The 27885-nt window shown below is 44.2% G+C and overlaps 1 protein-coding gene and 1 non-coding gene across 3 annotated transcripts in view; both read left to right on the top strand.

Annotated features, from left to right (window-relative positions):
- LOC126094646 (uncharacterized) overlaps positions 1-27885 on the top strand; it is a 1573713-nt gene that overhangs the window by 1183258 nt on the left and 362570 nt on the right. The window lies entirely within an intron of this gene.
- On the top strand, positions 64-136 carry Trnaa-cgc (transfer RNA alanine (anticodon CGC)). The gene has a single exon. It is a non-coding gene; the product is annotated as a tRNA-Ala (tRNA).

Below are 27885 nucleotides of genomic sequence, written 5' to 3'. Positions count from 1 at the left end.
TTAACTGTCAGTTTAATAAGTAACGGCTGCTAAATATTAACATGACTTCTTTAAAGACGACCGAGCGAGGTGGCGCAGTGGTTAGCACACTGGACTCGCATTCGAGAGGACGACGGTTCAATCCCGTCTCCTGCCATCCTGATTTAGGTTTTCCGTGATTTCCCTAAATCGCTTCGGGCAAATGCCGGGATGGTTCCTTTGAAAGGGCACGGCCGATTTCCTTCCCCATCCTTCCCTCACCCGAGCTTGCGCTCCGTCTCTAATGACCTCGTTGTCGACGGGACGTTAAACACTAATATCCTCCTCCTTCTTTAAAGACGAAAGGGCAAAAACTGGTTGAAGCCGACCTCGGGGAAGATCAGTTTGGATTCCTGATAAATGTGGGTACACGCGAGGAAATTTTAACCCTAAGAGTTCAAAAATGGTTCAAATGGCTCTGAGCACTAAGGGACTTAACATCTTAGGTCATCAGTCCCCTAGCCGGCCGCGGTGGTCTAGCGGTTCTAGGCGCTCAGTCCTGCGACCGTAGCCTCGGGCGTGGATGTGTGTGATGTCCTTAGGTTAATTAAGTTTAAGTAGTTCTAAGTTCTAGGGGACTGATGACCACAGATGTTGAGTCCCATAGTGCTCAGAGCCAGCCATCAGTCCCCTAGAACTTTGAACTACTTAAACCTAACTAACCTAAGCACATCACACACACCCATGCCCGAGGCAGGATTCGAACCTGCGACCGTAGCAGTCATGCGGTTCCGGACTGAAGCGCCTAGAACCGCACGGCTAACCCTAAGAGTTCTCACAGAAGATAGGTTAAGGAAAGGTAAAGCTACGTTTATAGTTGTTGTGGGTTGGCAGGAGAGCCAACACGGGGTGCTAGAGGAAGCCGAAAGGCACGCGTTTTAGCTCACGCAGGCTGGTGTGAGGTCTGGAACAGGACAAGGAAATTAGACTTTAGAAAAACGGACGTAGCTGGTGGAATACTTAACTTTAATCCATTAATCATGAGCGTCGCTCTTGTCTGTACATGATTCAGTATCAATAGTAACTGGTAATGGCGCCTTGCTAGGTCGTAGCAAATGACGTAGCTGAAGACTATGCTAAACTATCATCTCGGCAAATGAGAGCGTATTTTGTCAGTGAACAATCGCTAACAAAGTCGGTTGTACAACTGGGCGAGTGCTAGGAAGTCTCTCTAGACCTGCCGTGTGCAATCACTGATAGTGGCGACACGCGGGTCCGACGTATACTAACGGACCGCGGCCGATTTAAAAGCTACCACCTAGCAAGTGTGGTGTCTGGCGGTGACACCACAATAGTATTTGTAGATTCGGAGAAAGCTTTTGACTATGTTAACTAGCATACTCTCTTTCAAATTCTGAAGGTGGCAGGGGTAAAATACAGGGAACGAAAGCTATTTATAATTTGTACAGAAACCAGAAGATAGTTAAAAGAGTCGAGGGGCACGAAAGGGAAGCAGCGGTTGAGGAGGGAGCGAGACAGTGTTGTACCCTGTCCCCGGTGTTATTCGATCTGTACATTGAGCAAGCAGTAAAGGAAACAAGGGAAAGTTTTGGTGTAGGAATTAAAATCCAGGGAGAAGAAATACAAACTTTGAGTTTTGCCGGTGACCTTGTAATTCTGTCGGAGAGAGCAAAGGATTTGTAAAGAAGCTGAAGGGAATGGACAGTCTTCAAAGGAGGATATAATATGAACATCAAAAGCAAAAAGAGGATACTGGAATGTAGTCGAATTCAATCAGGTGATACTGAGGGAATTAGATTCGGAAATCAGAGACATAAAGTAGTAGATCAGTTCTGCTATTTGGGCAGCAAAATAACCGATGAAGGTCGATGTAGAGAGGATATAAAATGTAGGCTGGCGATGACAAGAAAAGCATTTCTGAAGGAGAGAGATGAGTTAACATCGCGTATAGATTTAAGTGTCAGGAAGTATATCAAGGGGGTACAGCCATGTATGGAAGTCAAATATAGACGATAAACAGTTTAGACAAGAGGAGAAACCGAGCGAGGTGGCGCAGTGGCTAGCACACTGGACTCGCATTCGGGAGGACGACGGTTTAATCCCGTATCCGGCCATCCTGATTTATGTTTTCCGTGATTTGGCTAAATTGCTCCAGGCAAGCGCCGGGATGGTTCCTTCGAAAGAGCATGGCAGACTTCCATCCCCGTCCTTTCCTAATCCGATGAGACCGATGACCTCGCTGTCTAGTCTTCTCCCCCAAAACAACCCGACCCCAAGAAGAGCATAGAAACTTTTGAAATGTGGTGCTACAGAAGAATGCTGAAGACGAGATAGGTAGACCACGTAACTAATGAGGAGGTACTGAACAGAATTGGGGAGAAGAGGTATTGAAACGTCCCCTTAGAACAATTGTACACGACTGTGCTTAAACTGACACACAATATTTTTAGCGCAACGCAATCTGACTTTCAAAAATCCCTGCAAAAGAATGGCCCTGACTAACATTAATCTATACCTTTCACAAATCACTTACCTCACCAAAAATCTCCGTTACTCGAACTACTGCAATACAGCGAGCGCCACTACTGCCAGCTAAATAAAAGATTCAAACTACGGAAGGCACTAACTACTGATAGGCATAGTTAGCAAATGAAAGATTTTAATAGAGAACAAACAATGTATTTACCTTAATAGTGTTGAAAAAGCATAATATACATAGCAGTTCATAATATCCATTCTGTACTCAAAAATCCGCCATCTCATTTCCCACATCCACCACTGCTGGCGGCTCACCTCCAACTGCGCAACGCTACGCGCTGTTCACATCCAGCTGCCGCTGCCCAACACTACAATGGCAGACAACAATGCAAACTAGCCACAGACTGCACACAGCACAGCCAGCGATTTTCATACAGAACGCTATGCAACGTTGCCAATAAGAAAACATAAACAGCCTACTTACAGTATTTGTTGCACAACTTGAAGCGACGCAGATGGGTTCCGGGAGCTTTACATCAGGCGAATTTGGTCGCCGAGACATTAACGTGAGTACACTAGAATGCTCCTCAAACTACTGTAGCATGGTTTTGGCACCGAGACACTCACAGGTCCCACACAGGAGCAGTACAATGTCTCACATTGCTTAATACGGCTCCCACCAGCCCCCTTCCGTTGCTCGATTCACTTTTAGAGTCGCCGTTCCCCTCGATGACGACGTCTTTGGAGACAGCCATCGACCTAGTGTAGTAAAAATGTGATTCACCCGAACAGCCGACACGTTTCCATTGATCGACGGTCGAATCCCGATGGTCCCATGTCCACTGCAATTGTAATGGACGATGTCGTTCGGTCGACGTGTGAACACGTAGGGTGGTCCGGAGCGGAGTTCAGTGATCAGCAACATACGATAAACGGTGTGCTCCGGAGCACTTGTGCGCGCACCAGAATTGTGCTCTTTCGGCAGGGACGCCACACATCACCATCTATCCTACTTTACAGAAGAGACAAGTCTCCGAACCCCACGTTCTGTGAAGAGCTGTGGACGTCCAACTATTTAGCGCCTATTGGCAGTTCCTCCGTCCTTCTACCCTTCCCATAGATGCTCACGACAGTACCACGTGAACACTCGACCAGTTTCGCAGTTTTCGAGATACTCGTTCACAAACTCAGCGTAATAATAATCTTCCCTTTGTCAAAGTTGCTTATCTCAATGGATATTCCCTTTTGCAGCCCATATCTTCGCTACGGTGATCCCCCGTCCGTGTCTGCTCCGCTTACCACAGCCGACGGTTTGGAAAATCTTACGGAAAAGGCTAAAGCAGAAGCCTTACCGTTTACAATTGCTACAAGCCCTGACACCCGATGACAAAGTCAAACGCTTTGAATTTTCGGCGCGGTTGCAACAGTTCATGGAAGAGGATGCGTTCAGTGCGAAACTTGTTTCCAGTGATGAAGCAACATTTTTTCTTAATGGTGAAGTGAACAGACACAATGGGCGAATCTGGGCGGTAGAGAATCCTCACGCATTCGTGCAGCAAATTCGCAATTCACCAAAAGTTAACGTGTTTTGTGCAATCTCACGGTTTAAAGTTTACGGCCCCTTTTTCTTCTGCGAAAAAAACGTTACAGGACACGTGTATCTGGACATGCTGGAAAATTGGCTCATGCCACAACTGGAGACCGACAGCGCCGACTTCATCTTTCAACAGGATGGTGCTCCACCGCACTTCCATCATGATGTTCGGCATTTCTTAAACAGGAGATTGGAAAACCGATGGATCGGTCGTGGTGGAGATCATGATCAGCAATTCATGTCATGGCCTCCACGCTCTCCCGACTTAACCCCATGCGATTTCTTTCTGTGGGGTTATGTGAAAGATTCAGTGTTTAAACCTCCTCTACCAAGAAACGTGCCAGAACTGCGAGCTCGCATCAACGATGCTTTCGAACTCATTGATGGGGACATGCTGCTCCGAGTGTGGGAGGAACTGCCGTATCACTAAAGGGGCACATATCGAACATTTGTGAATGCCTAAAAAAACTTTTTGAGTTTTTGTATGTGTGTGCAAAGCATTGTGAAAATATCTCAAATAATAAAGTTATTGTAGAGCTGTGAAATCGCTTCAATCATTTGTAATAACCCTGTATTTTTGCTACCGTATCACGTGCGCACGGCCCCACCAGGTGGCATCAAACGTCGCGGCGGACAGTGGTCATAATTTTTTGGCTGATCAGTGTGTGCACTCACTTAGGAACCTGAAAATAACTCCGCTGTAAAAAGTCGAGCTCAGTCCATTCGCACAAGAGATTTCGATAGGAAATACTGGGCAACTGTGGTCTGTTTGCAAACTGAAAAGCTAGCACGGTTCATGGTGGGGGAAGTTGGCTTTTCCGGAAAGCACTACAGCTGCCATACAGGAAGACTAGAAATCAGTTTCTGCTCCAGCATTGTAGAACAATGTGCAGAGACTTACATAAATTCTGTTCACATGTATTACCTGCGATAGTGTTATTAATAACTCATATCTGCATTCCATGCACTGTTCACGCATTTTGTGCAAAACTGAAACTCATCGGGCAGTGAGTCTTAGACACGCTGTGAAGGGTCGATATAAGTTTGTCAAACACGCTGTAGTTGTTTCTTGTAACATGATGGAGTAGATAGAGCCGGGAATGACATACTCGACCTTTAGGTCACAGACCTGAGACGAAGGGAACTGCATGACGACAACCCTTCCTCATACCTTCCCTAACGCTTCTAACCCACACATCCACCTTCCATCCTTTTACTCCCACGGAACCCATTTTATCCGTTCATATGGCTCTACTGCACATAGATGTGGTACAAACACTTCATATTTATTCTTAACCAACTTCACTTAAAGACAGACGTGTTTTTTATAACGTTAGAACAATATTTATAATAATCTGCAGTTTTTCAACCCCCTGCAGCGCGGAAACTATTAGTTTTAGAGAAAAAATGAACAGGGCTTTTTTGTAGGAAAATTAATGGGGTTTAATTTTGTTCTGGAAAGTATTTTCGCTAGAAGCTCCAGTTCTCGAGTTATTCGAGAACCCCCGCTCCAACATTCACACCACACCGGCCAGGATTTTCAGTATTTTGTTCATGACACTCCCTTCTAACAGTGTAAAAATTTGCGACTACGCGATTTCTCTCCCGAATCGTCCTTTTTTGGGTCTCCGTTGACTGGGCTACTTTTTAACGGGCGACGTAAGGAGACTTACGAATAACATATAGTTTCTTTAGAGAGCAAGCCTAAAGATACACTGCCCACCACTGAAACAACAGGTACTCGTTGTGCGTGTAGCGTATAGTGGATGAGTAAACGGGAAAATATGTTGGTGACTTTCGGCTGTACTGGGTACGAAATTTAGTGCCACCCGTAGCAGCAACAACTTCTCTAACCTGGTTGGGTATCGAGTCAAACGGTACTTTGATGACAGATGCGGGTACGACATTCCATACTGCTCCAGCCCTGTGCCAGAGTATATTAGCTGTAGTAATTGGCGAGTGGTGGCGTGCTCTCTCGATAACACACGACCAGATGTTTCCAGTGAGTGAGAGATCTGGACAACCTGCTGATAACGCCAGCAGTCGGACACTCTTTGTATCGCGGTAGGACAGGACAGCACCAGCAACATGTAGTCTTGCTTACCTTGCATTTAAGTGGAAGGATGTAAAAGGCTGAAATTAACAGTGCAGAGAGTCTGCAAAAATCAACAGAGTCCTCTAACTGGGGAGGTATCAAGAATGGTGTCCCACAGGGTTCAGTCTTGGGTCACTTATTGTTCTTAATATATATTAATGACTTGCCACTCTGTATTCATGAAGATGCAAAGCTAGTTCTTTTTGCTGATGATTTTTTTTTTTTTTTTTTTTTTTTTTTTGGTCATCAGTCTACTGACTGGTTTGATGCGGCCCGCCACGAATTCCTTTCCCGTGCTAACCTCTTCATCTCAGAGTAGCACTTGCAACCTTCGTCCTCAATTATTTGCTTAACGTATTCCAATCTCTGTCTTCCTCTACAGTTTTTGCCCTCTACAGCTCCCTCTAGTACCATGGAAGTCATTCCCTCATGTCTTACCAGATGTCCTATCATCCTGTCCCTTCTCATTATCAGTGTTTTCCACATATTCCTTTCCTCTCCGATTCTGCGTAGAACCTCCTCATTCCTTACCTTATCAGTCCACCTAATTTTCAACATTCGTCTATAGCACCACATCTCAAATGCTTCGATTCTCTTCTGTTCCGGTTTTCCCACAGTCCATGTTTCACTACCATACAATGCTGTACTCCAGACGTACATCCTCAGGAATTTCTTCCTCAAATTAAGGCCGGTATTTGATATTAGTAGACTTCTCTTGGCCAGAAATGCCTCTTTTGCCATAGCGAGTCTGCTTTTGATGTCCTCCTTGCTCCGTCCGTCATTGGTTATTTTACTGCCTAGGTAGCTGAATTCCTTAACTTCATTGACTTCGTGACCATCAATCCTGATGTTAAGTTTCTCGCTGTTCTCATTTCTACTACTTCTCATTACCTTCGTCTTTCTCCGATTTACTCTCAAACCATACTGTGTACTCATTAGACCATTCCGTTCAGCAGATCATTTAATTCTTCTTCACTTTCACTCAGGATAGCAATGTCATAAGCGAATCGTATCATTGATATCCTTGCACCTTGTATTTTAATTCCACTCCTGAATCTTTCTTTTATTTCCATCATTGCTTCCTCGATGTACAGATTGAAGAGTAGGGGCGAAAGGCTACAGCCTTGTCTTACACCCTTCTTAATACGAGCACTTCGTTCTTGATCGTCCACTCTTATTATTCCCTCTTGGTTGTTGTACATATTGTATATGACCCGTCTCTCCCTATAGCTTACCCCTACTTCTTTCAGAATCTCGAACAGCTTGCACCATTTTATATTGTCGAACGCGTTTTCAAGGTCGACAAATCCTATGAAAGTGTCTTGATTTTTCTTTAGCCTTGCTTCCATTATTAGCCGTAACGTCAGAATTGCCTCTCTCGTCCCTTTACTTTTCCTAAAGCCAAACTGATCGTCACCTAGCGCATTCTCAATTTTCTTTTCCGTTCTTCTGTATATTATTCTTGTAAGCAGCTTCGATGCATGAGCTGTTAAGCTGATTGTGCGATAATTCTCGCACTTGTCAGCTCTTGCCGTCTTCGGAATTGTGTGGATGATGCTTTTCCGAAAGTCAGATGGTATATCGCCAGACTCATATATTCTACACACCAACGTGAATAGTGGTTTTGTTGCCACTTCCCCCAATGATTTTAGAAATTCTGATGGAATGTTATCTATCCCTTCTGCCTTATTTGACCGTAAGTCCTCCAAAGCTCTTTTAAATTCCGATTCTAATACTGGATCCCCTATCTCTTCTAAATCGACTCCTGTTTCTTTTTCTATCACATCAGACAAATCTTCACCCTCATAGAGGCTTTCAATGTATTCTTTCCACCTATCTGCTCTCTCATCTGCATTTAACAGTGGAATACCCGTTGCACTCTTAATGTTACCACCGTTGCTTTTAATGTCACCAAAGGTTGTTTTGACTTTCCTGTATGCTGAGTCTGTCCTTCCGACAACCATATCTTTTTCGATGTCTTCACATTTTTCCTGCAGCCATTTCGTCTTAGCTTCCCTGCACTTCCTATTTATTTCATTCCTCAGCGACTTGTATTTCTGTATTCCTGATTTTCCCGGAACATGTTTGTACTACCTCCTTTCATCAATCAACTGAAGTATTTCTTCTGTTACCCATGGTTTCTTCGCAGCTACCTTCTTTGTACCTATGTTTTCCTTCCCAACTTCTGTGATGGCCCTATTTAGAGATGTCCATTCCTCTTCAACAGTACTGCCTACTGCGCTATTCCTTATTGCTGTATCTATAGCGTTAGAGAACTTCAAACGTATCTCGTCATTCCTTAGTACTTCCGTAGCCCACTTCTTTGCGTATTGATTCTTCCTGACTAATGTCTTGAACTTCAGCCTACTCTTCATCACTACTATATTGTGATCTGAGTCTATATCTTCTCCTGGGTACGCCATACAATCCAGTATCTGATTTCGGAATCTCTGTCTGACCATGATGTAATCTAATTGAAATCTTCCCGTATCTCCCGGCCTTTTCCAAGTATACCTCCTCCTCTTGTGATTCTTGAACAGGGTATTCGCTATTACTAGCTGAAACATGTTACAGAACTCAATTAGTCTTTCTCCTCTTTCATTCCTTGTCCCAAGCCCATATTCTCCTGTAACCTTTTCTTCTACTCCTTCCCCTAAAACTGCATTCCAGTCGCCCATGACTATTAGATTTTCGTCTCCCTTTACATACTGCATTACCCTTTCAATATCCTCAAACACTTTCTCTATCTGTTCATCTTCAGCTTGCGACGTCGGCATGTATACCTGAACTATCGTTGCGGTGTTGGTCTGCTGTCGATTCTGATTAGAACAACCCGGTCACTGAACTGTTCACAGTAACACACCCTTTGCCCTACCTTCCTACACCTGTTATACCATTTTCTGCTGCTGTTGATATTACCCGATACTCATCTGACCAGAAATCCTTGTCTTCCTTCCACTTCACTTAGGTTAGTTAGGTTTAAGTAGTTCTAAGTTCTAGGGGACTGATGACCGTAGCAGTTAAGTCCCATAGTGCTCAGAGCCATTTGAGCCACTTCACTTCACTGACCCCTACTATATCTAGATTGAGCCTTTGCATTTCCCTTTTCAGATTTTCTAGTTTTTCTACCACGTTAAAGCTTCTGACATTCCACGCCCCGACTGACACTTCTTCAATTACAGGCCACATGTCCTGTGGATACACGTTACGTGTCTTTAATGCAGTGGTTTCCATTGGCTTCTGCATTCTCATGTCGTTGATCATTGCTGATTCTTCCGCCTTTAGGGGCAATTTCCCACCCCTAGGACAGGAGAGTGCCCTGAACCTCTATCCGCTCCTCCGCCCTCTTTGACAAGGCCGTTGGCAGAATGAGGCTGACTTCTTATGCCGTAAATCTTCGGCCGCCAATGCTGATTATTTATCAACTCAGGATATTGACAGTACCTTCGCAATACATTTATTCACATATGAAATTAATTATTAATAACCCATTCCAGTTCTAAATTAATAGCAAGTGCATAGCTACAACACTACGAGAAAGGATGACCGTGTATTCATGGTTAAATCTGACTTTGGTACAGAAAGGGGTGAGTTATGCTGCCACAAATATGTTTGGTCATTTACCAAATAGCATTAAAAGTTTGACAGACAGCCAATCAGCATTTAAAAACAAATTAAAAGAATTGCTGTATGACAAATCCTTCCTTTCAGTAAATGAATTTTTAGACAGGAAGTAATAATTGTAAGAAAAATATGAATTTTTAGATGTGAAGCAGGAAAAAAGTTGTATTGTGTAAAGAAAACTTGCGTTAAGTTGACACGCTGCTCATCATTACGAAAAGTCGTATTCATGGCCTGTGGAACAAGTATTAATGTAATGTAATGTAACTTCAGGGAGACAGAGCACAGCCACAATCCTTAACACATCTGGGATGTATTACCTGTTGCCCAAATTACAAGGCTACACTGCGGACAAATACCTTCAGAAACGATTTCTTAACACTCAGATTTTAAGAAACGTAATGATTCACTGCCATAAGCAGATGATAAAAGTTTCTTTTCTTCTTCTTCTTCTTTCATTTCACCCTCCCTGGGGTAGGCCGGATCAATCATTTCTTTGTTCGTTGATCTTTTCTTAGGGCCCAGTATTTCTTCATTCTTTCTGATCTTCTTTTCCTCTCTTCTTCCGAGATGAAGGGTTTGCACTTTTGTGTAGATTTGTCTTGGAACCTTATGTTTCCATCTTTAGTAATTAATTTAGCTGTTCGATCAATAAGTGAATTTTCTGAAATCTTTAATCCTACTAGGACTTTCTCAGTTTCTTTAAACCAGTTGGGTTTCGTTTTGCGGTTACGGACAAAGTCAAAGATTTGTTTAGTTAGTCTGTTGGAATTCATACTGAGAAGATGTCTTTTTCGCATAGAATCTGAAAGTTTTTCAATTTTCTTGTAGAGAGTTTCAGTTTTGATGTATATACTCTTATTGTCTTGAAATTTTGGCCTTATGATTTTTCTTAAAATTTTTCTTTCCTTTAGCTCAAGTTTCTCTACTTGACCTCTGAAATTCATGTTTAGTGTTTCTGCTGCTTACAGTGCTTCTGGCTTAATCACTGTCTTGTAATGTGTAATTTTGGACTCCCACGAAAGGGATTTTTTGTTGTATGTATTTTTTGTTAGTTGGAAGGCCAATTCAAGTTTATTTCTTCTGGATTCCATTGCTTTGCTTTCCCCTGCATTCCAAGTAATCCATTCTCCGAGATATTTGAATTCTTTTACTATTTCAATCTTCTGTTCTTGAACTTTGAGATATTTACATGAGTGCTTGATGTTTGTCAATATCTTAGTTTTTTCAAAGGAGATGTTTCTTTTATTATACGATAGATATTTTTTTTCTTATTTTTCATGGGCCGACTGATCGCGAAATTGAAGCTACATAGAAAATAAAAATTGTTTTGTTTACTACATTTAGCGACACCTTCGATCTACTTCTCGACATATTCGCCACACCGATTCAGACTATATCGGTTCGTGGTACCAACTTTCCAATATCGTTGCCATAGAAGGCAGCCACCTGCGCTTTCCGCCAATTATCTACGCTGATCTGCAGCTCTTTGTCCCAAAACGCTGTCATCATAGACAGCGGTTCACGAGAGCAAAGAAATGAAAATCGGAGAGAGCTAATTCCGGGCTGTGTGGTGGGTAATCAAACACTTCCCGTCGAAAACACTGCAGCAGCCTCTTTGTTACAGCTACAGTGTGCGGCCGAGCATTGTCATGAAGGACAATGCCTGATGACAATATTAGTCTTCGCTTCTTCTGAATTGTCCTTCGTAGACGATTTTCCCGAAACGCCTGATCCACTCGCTGAACGAGAACATCGTTCATCACTCGCTTCCTTCCCTGACCGCCTGCGTCATGAACGTGAACGTCTGTACGTGCTGCTTCAAAGTTGCTTCAGAGTTATATGAGCTGCTTGGAATCAGGTGGATCCAATATCGTAGAAGAAATCGAATGGCAGTCCGCACTTCACACTCTACTGTTCTAGGCATCTTTACTTGTTCACTGTGCGTTCAGAGGGGTGCACTCAGCCTCGTGAAGCCAATTGAGGAGCTACTCGACCGAATAGTAGCGGCTCCGGTCAAAGAAAATCATCGTAACGACCGGGAGAGCGGTGTGCTGACCCCACGCCCCTCCTATCCGCATCCTCAGCTGAGCATGACACAGCGATCGGATGGTCCCGATGGACCACTTGTGGCCTGATGACGGAGAGTGTGCGTTCAGAACTGAACCGTACGACGTGACGCGATCGACGAACATAAAGACAACGCGCAGCAAATGTGCGCGTAGCTTCGTCGGATTTTCGCTACGATTTTAGTTTCAAGAACGACCGGACTCTGACAGAAAATAAGAAACAGGATCTCTCACAACCAGTTTCGGGCCACATACCATCAGGTACCATAAAATGTTTACAACAGCTTAGGAGACGATATAAAAACAAAGGAGTCAAATAATATAAGATCCGTGATTCGTCACTGTTGTCAATTAGTAGTAAAATGTACACTATATATATATTATTTGACACGACTGATTTTCTATCGCCTCGAAGCTGCTGTAAATATGGTACGTTATCTGTTGACGGTCTGTGGACCTAAACTGGTTGTAGGCCTATAATAAAGAAGTTTTTATCGGCAGCTCCTGGCAGTGAATCACGACGTTATTCAAGTGTTTATGAGGTATGGAGAAAGTTTTATAATCGATGTGTTCAAATGTGTGTTTTTCAAAAATGTTTTTCCTAGTATTGATAGTGTACGTTTTATAACCCCTAGGCGCTACAGTCTTGAACCGCGCGACCGCTACGGTCGCAGGTTCGAATCCTGCCTCTGGCATGGATGTGTGTGATGTCCTTAGGTTAGTTAGGTTTAAGTAGTTCTAAGTTCTAGGGGACTGATGACCTCAGAAGTTAAGTCCCATAGTGCTCAGAGCCATTATAATCTCTCTGCTTCGGCCGACCGTCGTCATTCCGCGTACAAAAAATAATTGTGGACCTAGGAGTGAGCCTTGTGGGAAACCATTGATTGTTTTCTCCAACGACATTCTGCATTTGCAGCCGTATGAAACACAACTTTCTGCATTCTTTAATGGTGGAAAACGACGTGATGCATTTACTGGCTCCACTGTGAATCCGACACGACAAATCTTTCTGCCACAGCGGCAGAGTGCAGCGTCATGCGGGACGGGCAATACAGGCTGGCGCGCGGCTGGGGAAAGTGGTGCGGTGCGCTACTGACGCTGCAACCTGTTCCTCCCCGGGCAGGCGAGGTATTCCTGTCACGCGACGGCCGGCGCCTCGGGCACAAAAACACGTCTGCTGGCATCTCGGCGGCGGCGCTGCGCGGCTCGCCACGCTGCGCCACACGGGCCCGCGGCAGGTGTCTGGGCCTCGCGTGGCTGTTAGTCGTACTCCACCACGGCCCGGAGCCTTAAGCTTCGGAACAATCCTAGCTAAACTTCCAGACCGATCAAAGCTGTGACTTGGACCGGGACTCGAAAAAGGACCGGTGGTCTTGACTCTTCTGGGAACCCTCTCAAGGGAAGCACACACCCAACTGGTCACTGATTTTGCTCATCTTTTGCAAGGTTTTAGAACATAATTAGCAGTAATAAAATTATAAACAGCCGACCAGTTGCAATGGATAAAGAAATCTTTACCTAGGTTTCAACAAAATTAATTTTGTCTTCTTCAGAAGATTGCAATTTTACATTAGTATGGACTGATGTATCATCGTCATTTTTACAAATATCTGCATAGATCCATTTGTCCAAATTAAAATATAGCCCTGAAAATAGGGTTTGTCATGTAAATGTAAATTAGTACATGGATGTTGCAGAGCTCACAAGCGAGTCAATTCACGAAGGTGGCTCTCACATGATTACTCATAGTAGTGCGTTCCATCGTGCTGGAAGACATCCTCAGACCTCGGAGCCAGCCATCCGTACGCAGAGGAGTTTTGAATATCAGTGCACATTCCCAGTCAGCGACACCGACACAACAGCTTTAGTCTGCACCCTAACAAAATGTTCCCTAACACTACATGTTTACATTCGGAAGGACGACGGTTCAATCCCGCGTCCGGCCATCCTGATTTAGGTTTTCCGTGATTTCCCTAAATCCCTCCAGGCAAATGCCGGGATGGTTCCTATGAAAGGGCACGGCCGACTTCCTTCCCCATCCTTCCCTAATCCGATGAGACCGATGATCACGCTGTCTGGTCTCCTTCCCCAAACCAACCAACCAACCAACTACATGTTTACTTCAGTGACAATATATTCCTTTCGAAAAATATTTGTTCAAATGGCTCTGAGCATTATGGGACTTAACATCTGAGGTCTTCAGTCCCCTAGAACTTAGAACTACTTAAACCTAACGAACCTAAGGACATCACACACATCCATGCCCGAGGCAGGATTCGGGCCTCCGACCGTAGCGGTCGTGCGGTTCCAGACTGAAGCGCCTAGAACCACTCGGCAACACAGGCCGGCCCTGTTGATTGGACGCAATAATTATACTTATTGCAGACTCTGTATAACAATTTTTTTCCTTAACGTTGAGCTACTCCAGAATAATTTATGACACTGGTGAATGTAAATAGACGTAAGTAAATTTTTTGCCATTTTCATCTCCATAATGTGGTATTATACATAACAAGATGAAGATCTTAGACGTTTAAGAAAATTAACACATCACTTCCAGTTCAGGTTCTCATCAGTATAAACACCAAAAAATTTAGAATATTTCATTTGTTGTTTTACCCTCATGTATTACTTCTAATGGGCTTTTTACAGTATATAACACTATATTTTCTGTTTTGTCTAATTTTCAAGAAAGTTTTATCTACATTTTCAAGCTCTGAAGTTTCTCCATAATTACACTTGACTGTAATACTTGCCTCGTCAGCAGATAGAACTATTTCTGCTTCTTGCACATGTGATGGCACATCCTTCTAGCAGTTGTAGAGGGGACTTAGTAGACCAAGTTTTACGTAGGAACACGAGTCCAGGAACGCCATCCAGCGACCCCACAGAGCGTCAATGTTATAGGTGCCGGCGCCTGTAAATGTATGTATGTACAGGATGACCCTGTGATGATGTTACAAACTTTCAGGGGTAATGGAGATGGATAACGTATCAGCTTCAGGGAAGGGTCTCTGGTTCGCAAACGAGCGAGACGAAAGTTAGAAGCCAAAATGGTTACGATACCCGTGACAGTTCAAAAATGGTTCAAATGGCTCTGAGCACTATGGGACTTAACATCTGAGGGCATCAGTCCCCTAGACTTAGAACTAATTAAAACTAACTAACCTAAGGACATCACACACATCCATGCCCGAGGCAGGATTTGAACCTGCGACCGTAGCAGCAGTGCGGTTCCGGACTGAAGCGCCTAGATCCGCTCGGTGACAACGGCCGGCACCTGTGACTGGAATACATGTACCGATACTGTTGTTGCTAGGACTGTAGGGTATGCAACTACCAGACAAGAAAAAATGTCCAGTAAACGTGATCTCAAAAATGCATACCTGAGACGCTATGAGCATCTTCGCTAGTATGAAATACATCTCCTATACTGAACAAGTGATCACAGCTCTTAAAGTACGCATGTTAGAGCCCATGTTTACTAGAATATTTTTCTTGTTTTGGCCCATACTACCACCTAGGAAAGAAACCTACCCTCGAATCTTAGCAACAATAATATAATTACTTTTATTCCATTGTCATAGGTATGAGAACGGTTTTCGCTTATAACTTCCGACTCTTGCGTTTCCGGTACAGGAACCCTTACCTGAAATTCTCCGCCCCTATAGCTGAGTGGTCAACGTGACGGATTGCTGTCCTACGGGCCCGGGTTCGATTCCCGTCTGGGTCAGGGACTGGGTGTTGTGTTGTCTTCATCATCATTTCATTCCCATCCGGCGCGCAGGTCGCCCAATGTGGCGTCGACTGTAACAAGACCTGCACCAAGGCGGCCGGACCTGCCCCGTAAGGGGCCTCCCGGCCAGTGACGCCAAACGCTCATTTCATTTTTTACGTCACATTGATCCATCTATCCTTTTCCATCATCTTTGCAAGTTTGCAACATCATCACGCTATCATCCTAACCATACATACATTTACAGGCGCCGGCACGTATAAGCTTGATGTGGGACGGCTTTTCCGGACTTGAGTTCCTATGTAAAACTTGATCTACTAAGTTCCCTCTACCATCTCTACAAGTGTGTAATGTGAATTGTGAAGGACCCTGTACAAAAAGAACAAGAGTGAACCTAATATGAATCCCTGTGATGTACCTGTAGTGGTTAATCGCCAACCTGAATATGCTGTTCCTTTCTGTTCGTTCCCTATGCCTCAGTTCCAAAATCAAGGTTTGTAACACTCACAAAAACCCTAGTTTCTTAATTCTTTTGGTGGAGAAATCTATTGGTTGTGTTTTATCGGCAGTAAGTATACTTTGGACGTCCAGAAAACAAATGAGCTGATCGAATGTCCGAGACGCGTTCTCATTAGAGCTGGAAGCCACGACGAGTCCCCAGACCTTTTATCACGATCGGAAGGAGAGTCGGTGCTTCTAATTGGACGGCGTCCCGACACAACATCGCTGCTTAAGGAAACTAATCCGTTTTCTACACAAAGTAGTACACGTTTCAAAACAGGTTCCGTGTCGGCCAGTTAGCCGCAACAGTCCAACTGAGACGGCAGGCGCCCCGCGTCAGTAAAAGCGCTGATGGCTGTGACGTCACGTCCGTGCGGCACACCGCAAGAGGTTCGGTCAGCTATTGAGCGTACGAGAACAGTGCTGACACGAGAGATCTGCGCTCTCCCCTAATCCACTGTGCAGATGTGTTCGTTATTGGACCGAGCGTGGCGATGCAGTCATAAGACATTCGACTCGCGTAAAGGTGAAAATCCTCCCGCCGGAGGTTCGAGTCCTCCCTCGGTCAGGGGTGTGTGTGTTGTCCTTAACATAAGTTAGTATAAGTAGTGTGTAAGTCCAGGGACCGATGACCTCAGCAGTTTGGGCCCTTAGGAATTCACACACATTTGAACATTCCTGAAAGGTGAAAATCAGTTCAAGTCCCTGTTCGGCCTACCTGACTTAGGATTTTCCAAGATTTCCCTAAATCCCTTGGCGCGAATTCCGGGAAGGTTCCTTTGCAGCTCGCAGGTGATTCCCTTCCCTGTTTTCCCCAACTCGAGTTTGTCCTTTGTCTCTAAGGGACCTCAAACCTACTAAATCTTTTGTCATTGTTGCATTGTCGATACAGTACACATTCTGGGTGAAATAATAATGTTGTTTGTATAGTTATGTCCTACGCATCTCAGCACCATAGATGAGGTTAGTCCACACTAATGTTAGAAATAGTAATTAAACCTGCTACTGCTCAATACGGCAGAAATTATAATTTGTTAGTTTTAGACGCCGAGTTTCATTGCCACTAGCATTCTTGAACAAAATTCTCTCGGTCACTGATGTTTGCAAAAATTTACATTCTACTTCTACTTAATTCCATGTTCCGTACATCATTTCATCGATTTCTACTGAAACTATGGGGCCTATTTACTGATTACGAAATAGCTTGAATTTAATAAAAAATTTCGTATTATTCTTTAACATTACCCGTGCTAAAAGCAAAAAGTACTTAAATTTAACAAAAATTGAATATATTTGAATTCTGCAGTATATGTATTAATTTTTTATTTAAAAATCATTAATTATTGATAGCCGGTGTGGCCGAGCGGTTCTAGGCTATGCAGTTTGGAACCGCGAGACCGCTACGGTCGCAGGTTCGAATCCTTCTCGGGCATGAATGTGTGTGATGTCCTTAGGTTAGTTAGGTTTAAGTAGTTCTAAGTTCTAGGGCACTGATGACCTCAGATGTTAATTCCCGTATTGCTCAGATCCATTAGTTATTCAACACCCCGCTTTCTCATGGACATCTTCAGAAAGACTGTTAAATATCAGACTCATTTGCTTCAATGCGTAACACTTTCCATTTCCTTCAGTGTACAAAACCAGCATAGCACAACTAAAATCAATCCAGGAAGGAATGCGGTGGAAGATGGATTGCATAATGTGCCGTCACGGATGTATGTATTAATGACGATAAATACAGCAAGAAGGAACTACTAAGCGGAGGCCACAGATCACACTTAACAGAGATGAGAAAACCCTAAAATATAGTCGTGAAATTTTTTCGCACTAAAAATTACGTTTATAGATAAAATTACTTGTTAACTCACCAATAAAATTCACAGTGACTTCATTTCATTGCAGATGTTAAGCTACCAATATCCAGCATATGACACAATAATGCAGAAAAAATTAAGATGGATTACAACAACAGACAAAAATTGATCTTACGCCTAATGTCGTTAAAATAGTTCCTACTTAAAACATGTTTACATTTCACAGAACTGAATGAAAAAACGTACTGATGGTGGCACAGAGGTGCTAAAACAAGTGTGGTTTTATATAAGAAACGTTGTTTGCGTAATAGGCGGATTATCAGAAAGTTGCTGGCAGCCAGTGATGACCACAGCTGTACAGTTTTTGTCAGACACGATTCTACCTAACACGAACATCTTTAATGCTGTTGATTTGTCAATCCCTAGCTGCTATTAATATTACACTAATGATTTTCAGGTTAGGTCCGGCTGTATGCAACTGAATGAAGGAAGACGCGTCTGGTAAAACAAATATACGCTTTTATTCAGTTCCACATAAACGACCCCAAACCAAAAATCAGATCGTTAGTAAAACGATGGGGTTTCACCAGTGAAAGATTGTGGAGTACTAAACACTTGTAATTAACGAAGCGTCAACGTCGAGATCTTTGGAGACGGAGTAGAAGCTCATTCAACTTAAGCAATTCGGGGAAACGACTACAACTCTAAATGTGGATAAGTGGACGAGGTATTAATCTCCTCTCATCAAGAATGTGACTCAGTTGCATTAACAACAGTACTACGTCGCTCAGTCCCAAAAGCTCTGGCCTTAAAGTGTTATGAACTGTTAAGTACTTATTGAAGAAACCTACGTGCAAGTTACTTGGGGAAATCACGTCAGGACCTATACAAAAATTACCAGTCAGAGATTTGAAACCAGTTTCTTTCGAATACGAATACAATGTTGCACCCCTGCAAAATGTCACTCGGTAATAATGTACGTCTCGAGAGAAAGTAGTTCTTGCATTTAAGTAATGAATGCTGTGAACGAACTGAATACAATGAAAGGGACAGTTGCTTAGCAAGTGGTCTTTGTCTGCGGTCATGGTTCCCGTTTCCAACTTGTTTCCTCTCTCTCCTCGAAACAGTTTCCTGCAAGTGATCCTGAGGTCAGCTTGTTCTGTTGTCTAAATAAGATTAAGTCTCCACTTGGAACTTGTCCTTCACGTTAAAGGAGAACACGACTACAATGTCTCATGGTGGTATTACGAACTCACGGCTCCTCCCGCAGAACGCGCGTCTTCGACTTCAACAGCGCTGAAGTAACGGCTAATTGAAAACGCAAACATAAAGCCAACAAGATCAATAGGTTACGCTTCCCCATTACTTGCCTGGAAAAAGCTGGGAAACCGAGCGGCCTGTAATTGATCACTAAATGCCCCTGTTAAGGGCGCGGCCTTGTGGCTTGTAATGGTCGCACGTTTGCTGTCCGTTAAGGAAACGGAACGGATTACTGCCGCTGTCTCAGTCCTTGCAGTCAGCCTTTACGGAAACAGTCCACAAGGAAGTGCGGTGGACATTGCGCCGATCAAGTATACGGAAGCAGTTTCACTGCCACGTAAATTGGATGCCTCATTAATACACTGAAGAGCCAAAGAAACTGCTACACCTGCCTAATATCATGTAGGCCCCCCGTGAGCACGCAGAAGTACCGCAACGCGACGTGGCATGGACTCGACTAATAGTTGAAGTAGTACTGGAGGGAAATGACACCGTGAATCCTGCAGGGCTGTCTATTCAAATGGTTCAAATGGCTCTGAGCACTATGGGACTTAACATATATGGTCATCGGTCCCCTAGAACTTAGAACTACTTAAACCTAACTAACCTAAGGACAGCACACAACACCCAGCCATCACGAGGCAGAGAAAATCCCCGACCCCGCCGGGAATCGAAACCGGGAACCCGGGCGTGGGAAGCGAGAACGCTACCGCACGACCACGAGATGCGGGCCGGGCTGTCTATAAATCCGTAAGAGTGTGCGAGGTACGGAGATCTCTACTGAACAGCACGTTGCAAAACATCCCAGATATGCTCAGTAATGCTCATGTCAGGGGAGTTTGGTTGCCAGCGGAAGTGTTTAAACTCAGAAGAGTGTTCCTGGAGCCACTCTGTAGCAATTATGGACATGTGCGGTGTCGCATTGTCCTGCTGGAATTGCCAAAATCCGTCGGAATACACAATGGACATGAATGGATGCAGGTGATCAGACAGGATGCTTACGTAAGTGTCACCTGTCAGAGTCCTATAGACATATCAGGGGTCCCATATCACACCAACTGCACACACCGCGCACCATTACAGAGCCTCCACCATTTTGAACAGGTCTCTGAAGACAGGCAGCGTCCATAGATTCGTGAGGTTGTCTCCATACCCATACACTTCCACCCGCTCGATACAATTTGAAACGAGTCTCATCCGACCAGGCAACACATTTCCAATCATCAACAGTACAATGTCGGTGTTGACGGGCCCAGGCGAGGCTTAACACTTTGTGTCGTGCAGTAATCAAGGGTACACCAGTGGAGCTTCGGCTCCGAAAGCCCAAATCGATGATGTTTCGTTGAATGGTTCGCGCGCTGATACTTGTTGAAGGCCCAGCATTGAAATCTGCAGCACTTTGTGGAAGGGGTGACTTCTGTCACGTTGAAGGATTCTCTTCAGTCGTCGTTAGTCCCGTTTTTGCAGGATCTTTTACCTGTCGTAGCGATGTCGGAGATTTGATGTTTTACCGGATACCTGACATTCACGGTACACTCGTGAAATGATCGTACAGGAAAATCCCCACATCATCTCTACCTCGGAGATGCTGTCTCCCATCGCTGTGCGCCGACTGTAACACCACGTTCAAATTTACTTAAAACTTGATAACCTGCCATTGTAGCAGCGGTAATCGATCTAGCAATTGCGCCAGACATTTGTTGTCTTGTATAGGCGTTGCCGACCGCGTCGCCACATCCTGCCTGTTTACATATCTCTGTATACGCTTCCTTATAACAGTTTCTTTAGCGCTTCAGTATATTTTTGCTATTAAGCACATAACTGTCATCAAAATCAGCAGTGCAGCTGTAATAGTCCGCCACTCCAGAGATACAGGAACCTACTCCGGAAGTGGTGGCAATGGTGTCTGTGTGGAGACAGATCCTCTTGGAGCGGTCTCGGATGCAGAGGACGCTGCAAGCACGTCACATGGAAATGGGCGTTGGTTCTTTACAGGAAATAAATATCATTCTCACCTTTTCCAAGACAGCAAGGATATCCACACGCAAAATTTTACCATTTCTAGCAAGTCCTAAGACTCCATGTACTCCTTGGTTTTGTATTCCCTGTATTCCCCACTCTCCTCGAATTCCTCGAACATCTTCACAAATTTCATACATTCTACGAACTCGAAGATCATTGTTCAAGTAATCCACGGAAATCTAAAGCTGCTGTCGAGCCTGTACCAAGACATCCCACCACCCCTCCATTTCGACAACCACCATATTCCATCTGAAGGCAACGTCAGCAGGCTCTCTCTTCCTCATACAGAAATCCAGCTTAACATTCATTCATCCTACCCAAGTGCCCATACCATTTCTTTACATCAAGACTCCATCAGCTCTCCTAAGACTTCCACTTGCTCATTCCAACTTCCAGTTCTCACCATCACGCCCTCACTCTAACATAGCGACACATTTCTCGGTATTATCCTATGTTCCTCATCCTTCGATACTTTGTTCCTAACTATCTACACAGCATCTACTGGAAGCTAATCTTGAGGGATTCGCCGGATGTTCATCGTCAGAGTCATCGTCGTCCTCTTAGCATCAGTCATACCATCCTTTTGGATGTATTGTCGCGTTATCTTATAAAATACGTAAAATGCTAAAATACGAGGGTGGTTTGAAAAGTTCTCGGAACGAAATATAAAGAAAGTACTTACATCACTGAAACATTTTTTTTTTATTTTTGAATGTAGTCTCCTTGTAGATTAATGCACTTGGTCCAACGATGTTCCAGTGCCTTGATCCCATCTCGAAAATGAGTTTCTTCCAGTCCTGAAAAATAGTTCTCAACTCCAGCTATCAATTCTTCGTTTGAAGTGAATCTTCATCCACCAAGAAAAATTTTCAGTTCTGGGAAGAGATGGAAGTCTGACCGAGCCATATCAGGTGATTAAGGTGGGTGCGGCAACAGTTCATACCTTACTTCGTGTAATTTTGCCATGGCGACGGCACGTGTGTGCGGGCGCGCGTCAAGAATCGCGGCACCCATCTTGCAGATAAGTTTTTCATTTCTAGTTCTTCAGTTAAAATGTGGTATTCCGTTTCAGATGACATCTGGCAATTGTGAGCAATTTCACGCATTTTCAATCGGCGATCGTCCATGACCATTTTGTGCACTTTTGCAACGATTTCTGGAGTAGTGACACATCTTGGTCGACCACTGCGAGGATTATCATCTAAGCTCGCCTGACCAAATTTTAATTTATTCGTCCATTTGGCAACAGTTGAACATGAAGGAGAAGAGTCCAACCCCCCCCCCCCCTCCCCTCCTTGTATTCTGGAAATCGGCATGAATGTCCTTTGCTTTCATACCTTTCTTTACGAAATACTTAGTCACTGCTCCAATTTCGATTTTTTCGCTCTTCGCAAATCACTACGCGAGAACAACAACACAGCCACGTCACAGCCACAGCCCTCTTCCAAGAGCACTGATGTAGCACGTGTTTACAGACAACAACAGTCCAATAAATATCACGTGAAAAACTCGTTGCGCTAACGCTGACTTCTCATGGTGATTCTGAGAACTTTTAAAACCACTCTCGTATACGGCCCGTTTCACACTGGGACACTGGTGACGGTCACCAGCTACCGTCACCGACAGACACATTCGTTTGAACTGGAGCATTCACACCGGGGCACTACACTGCCTCACCGAGCCACTGTGACCTAGAGATGGGGGATCCGCTCTTGAACTAATTCATAGAGTTGAATCTTTCAAAGGAGTGAACAATCAGTGATTCAGAAAAAAAGAACAGTAGCTCCAAACGTTTCCCACAGCAGAGAGAGAGAGAGAGAGAGAGAGACGGAGCATATCAGCAGCGCTTCTGCTGGTCAGAGCACAGTGCACGCCACACAACACAGCCAGCGCCGGCCTCTGCCCTGCTTCTACCTTGGCTGCCTGCATTGTGCAGTGCCCCATTGGATTTTGTGTTTCACATATGCCGTGCCGTCTCTGTGCGTCGTCTGCCACAGCTTAACTTCGCATCGCACTCTGTCAGCGATCGTTTCAGTCACACGTCCTGCCCTCTGGGCAGTTGATGCGAGCAACAGGACAGAGAGCCACCTAGCGGATAACATAGGAACTACTTGCAACAACCTGCTCGCAAGGGAACGGACGATTTGTCTCGGAGTGGGTGAGTTCACCGCTCCCCCCACCCTCGGAACTCGCCCGCTCAACGCTCACCCCACCGTCTCGACTCTAGCCAGAGCGTTGAGCAAAGCGACTCAGGTGTCACTCTGGTCTCTGCGGTCTCAGCTCACACAGTAATACAGCTCACGGCTCGACCTGCTCGACTCAGCGCCTCTGCATCGGAGTTCGTCCCTACTGGATATTGTTCTTCGTAGTAATACCGCTATGTATATTACATTATTATGTTATGTATACATCAATTGTTTTTATTTTATTTTTATATGTTTAAACTGATTAGATTAGGTTCCTGATGACTCCTCTTACTATAGGATTTTTATTATGGACACTCGAATTTACGCTTTAATTACGAGCGAATCGATAAACGTGTTGCAAAATGTGATACACCAATATTTTCCTTGTTTTATTCTGCGTAAGGCTATATGCAGCACTTTCGTTTTACAGTCAAATTTATATTTTTTTTTTTCTTATTCTGGTACGGATTTTGCGATTTTAGGCGTCTTCGGAAGGAAACGTTCACTTTAAAAATATATGCGATGTATTTGTATGAGGTTAATGAAATTTTAATACATTATAGCCAAATATATTGTTAATGTAAATCTCAAGTTACAACATTTTCCGATCACCCAAAAAACCATGATAGTGCAAAATAAATCAATAATCAAAAACTTTGTCATATCGTGGAAATTTCAATAAACAATACAAAATTCTTACTCATTATCTGTGTTACTTCAAAATAGGATCAAATAAGATCAAAATACAGGTATAGTACTGGAATAAACCAAGTTTAAAGGGCAATGTGCCTTCCATTTATTTTCTATTGTAAATGAGTGGTGAGTCATGAAAAAGAGCTAATTCATTTCAGGGAGTGAACAGTTCTGATCCAATCTCTGAAAAGAACAGTTTTGCCCATCTCTACTGTGACCCAGCAGTGACTCAGCCTCGACACATGTGACGGACAAGGTCACTGTGTTCACAGCAGTTACCGCCGGACATGCAATAGTTCGGATTGGAGAGTTCACACTGCGACACAGAGCACGGAGACAGTGCTGCAGATTTGCCAACAGACCGGCAATCACTTCTGAGACAGTGCCGTGAAACATTCATTGTAGATCATACTGTACACATTGTAACCATGGGTTTGAATTTCGTAAACATGGAAGATTTTATAAGTGAAGTCGAAAGTCATCCCGCTATTTGGGACATCAAAAAGGATGACTATAGCAACAAAGTGGTGGCTGCGAGGGTAGTAACCTTCAAGCACATTTGCATCCCTCGCCCCCTTTTCTTCTGCGTCTTAACGTGTGCCGCCTTATGGTCCACAAAACAGAGTTAAAATATTATTCTTAACTACAATTATTTACGCATTTGTGGCTACTGCAATAATGAAATTTATTCATTTATTATAATATTATTGAGGTACAAGTTGCTGACGCACTATAATTTTAATTGTAAGTTTCAATCAGTTCAGTGAACAGAATAATGTGACTTCTTACAGTTAACATAGTAATAATTGCACAATGCACATCACAAATACGATGCCAGATGAACAATGAGGCCTAACCACATTAACGTTCACATAACATTTCCAGCAATTACAAAAATGGTTCAAATGGCTCTGAGCATTATGGGACTTAACATCTGAGGTCATCAGGCCCCTAGAACGTAGAACTACTTAAACCTAACTAACCTAAGGACATCACACAGATCCATGCCGGAGGCAGCATTCGAACCTGCGAACGTAGCGCTCGCGCGGTTCCAGACTGAAGCGCCTAGAACCGCTCGGCTACACCGGTCGGGCTAGCAATTACATTTTTTGCTGCTGCCAAGCCATTTCACCTTCAGAGCTAACGAAGTAGTTTGCAAAGTCATCACTGATACTGTTCGCAATATTTCCTCCACGGACTAAACGAGGTAACATGTCCTGCAGTCCCTGAACAGTTAACGTATCCTCAAACGACATAAAGAGTATAAAATAATCCTCTCTCCAGCCGATCATGTAGCAGTGGATGTACGTGTAATAAACGTTTTGTCTTCATTCTCCTCCTCCTCTTCCTCTTCCGTAGAAGTACCAACAAAAGTTCCTCATCGCTCGAGTCCATTTCCCTAACTAATCCGATGGCAATACCTGCAGTGTCGGACACCGGTGATCCAGGAGTGTTCACCATAATTACCGGTGACCGTCACTGGCGACCATCACAAGTGTTCCAGTGCGAAACGGGCCTATATTACCAAACAGCTAGCCCGGAACACCGAACAAGTTGCACGCTTCCTATCTTACTGTTTCCAGGGGCAACAAAAATTTGATTTTCAATATTTCGCGTAGTTTCCGACCGAATTAAAAAATTTAAAATGCTGTCCTAAGCTACTCATTGAGACGCATAATCTCATCTTAAAATTTTAATACAATAAGAGAAGTATAACCGTTTGAAACCGTGTGTTTGTCTTGGGACAGCCTGACTAATGCTGTGCAGCTAACCGGACCAAATTTATCCAGTATTTGACAATGAGAGCACTTGGCGACTTCCGACCAAATTTACACATGATCTGAAACCTACACGAAACTTGTCGCTGACACTCCCCCCCCCCCCCCCCTCCACCAACAAAACGATGAAAGGAATAACTTTAACGCTTACTACACTACTGGCCATTAAAATTGCTACATCACGAAGATGAGGTGCTACAGACGCGAAATTTAACCGACAGGAAGAAGATGCTGTGATATGAAAATGATTAGCTTCTCAGAGCATTCACACAAGGTTGGCGCCGGTGGCGACACCTACAACGTGCTGACATGAGGAAAGTTTCCTACCGATTTCTCATACACAAACAGCAGTTGACCGGCGTTGCCTGGTGAAACGTTGTTGTGATGCCTCGTGTAAGGAGGAGAAATGCGCACCATCACGTTTCCGACTTTGACAAAGGTCGGATTGTAGCCTATCGCGATTGCGGTTTATCTTATCGCGACATTGCTGCTCGCGTTGGTCGAGATCCGATGACTGTTAGCAGAATATGGATTCGGCGGGCTCAGGAGGGTAATACGGAACGCCGTGCTGGATCCCAATGGCCTCGTATCACTAGCAGTCGAGATGACAGGCATCTTATCTGCATGGCTGTAACGGATCGTGCAGCACCGTCTCGATCCCTGAGTCAACAGATGGGGACGTTTGCAAGACAACAACCATCTGCACGAACAGTTCGACGACGTTTGCAACAGTATGGACTATCGGCTCGGAGACCATGGGTGCGGTTACCCTTGACACTGCATCACAGACAGGAGCGCCTGCGATGGTGTTCTCAACGACGAGCCTGACTGCACGAATGGCAAAACGTCATTTTTTCGGATGAGTCCAGGTTCTGTTTACAGCATCATGATGGTCGCATCCTCGTTTGGCGACATCGCGGTGAACGCACATTGGAAGCGTGTTTTCGTCATCATGATACTGGCGTATCACCCGGCGTGATGGTATGGGGTGCCAGTGGTTACACGTCTCGATCACCTCTTGTTCGCATTGACGGCACTTTGAACAGTGGACGTTACATTTCAGATGTGTTACGACCCGTGGCTCCACCCTTCATTCGGTCCCTGCGAAACCCTACATTTCAGCAGGATAATGCACGACCGCATGTTGCAGATCCTGTACGGGCCTTTCTGGATACAGAAAATGTTCGACTGCTGCCCTGGCCAGCACATCCTCCAGATCTGTCACCAATTGAAAACGTCTGGTCAGTGCTGGCCGAGCAACTGGCTCGTCACAATACGGCAGTCACTACTCTTGATGAACTGTGGTATCGTGTTGAAGCTGCATGGGCAGCTGTACCTGTACACGCCATCCAAGCTCTGTTTGACTCAATGCCCAGGCGTATCAAGGCCGTTGTTACGGCCAGAGGTGGTTGTTCTGGGTACTGATTTCTCAGGATCTATGCACCCAAATTGCGTGAAAATGTAATCACAGGTCAGTTCTAGTATAATATATTTGTCCGGCGAATACCCGTTTATCATCTGCATTTCTTCTTGGTGTAGCAATTTTAATGGCCAACAGTGTATCTTTTTCGCTGTTCATGCAACCAAGCTTCAGCGTCAAACAAGAAGTTTTAATTATATCTTTATTACCTACTCCATTCACATCACAGAGTGTGCCTGCAAAACTATGTTGTTATATGACACGTAATGCCTTAGTGGAACTATTCTGATATGTAGGCTGTATTCTGATGTGCAGTTCTTGTAGAGACACGAGGGGTTGCTTTCGTAACTACTTGGATCACTAGATGATCCAGGAAGATCGAAATGTCATACTGCAATAAATGTGCAGCTATGACTCAGACATAAACGATACTTTTATTTCATTCAGGACAGTGAGTACTAAGAGGTGTTTTTCATGATAGGGTAGTTATTTTCTAGGATTTCTTTCTAATGCCCCTCCTAACTCTCCGTGACGTCTCTAAAAACCGACACGCAATGCGCCACACTGTCTAGGCAAGTATCTTGAAACCACATGGTGTGTCATGCGTCGACCACGGTTTACAGGGTACTGGTTACCACG

The sequence above is a fragment of the Schistocerca cancellata genome, chromosome 1 (assembly GCF_023864275.1).
Source record: "Schistocerca cancellata isolate TAMUIC-IGC-003103 chromosome 1, iqSchCanc2.1, whole genome shotgun sequence".
NCBI classification, from domain to species: domain Eukaryota; kingdom Metazoa; phylum Arthropoda; class Insecta; order Orthoptera; family Acrididae; genus Schistocerca; species Schistocerca cancellata.
Note: the sequence above shows the minus strand (reverse complement) of the source record. Positions and strands in the feature narration are given on the sequence as shown.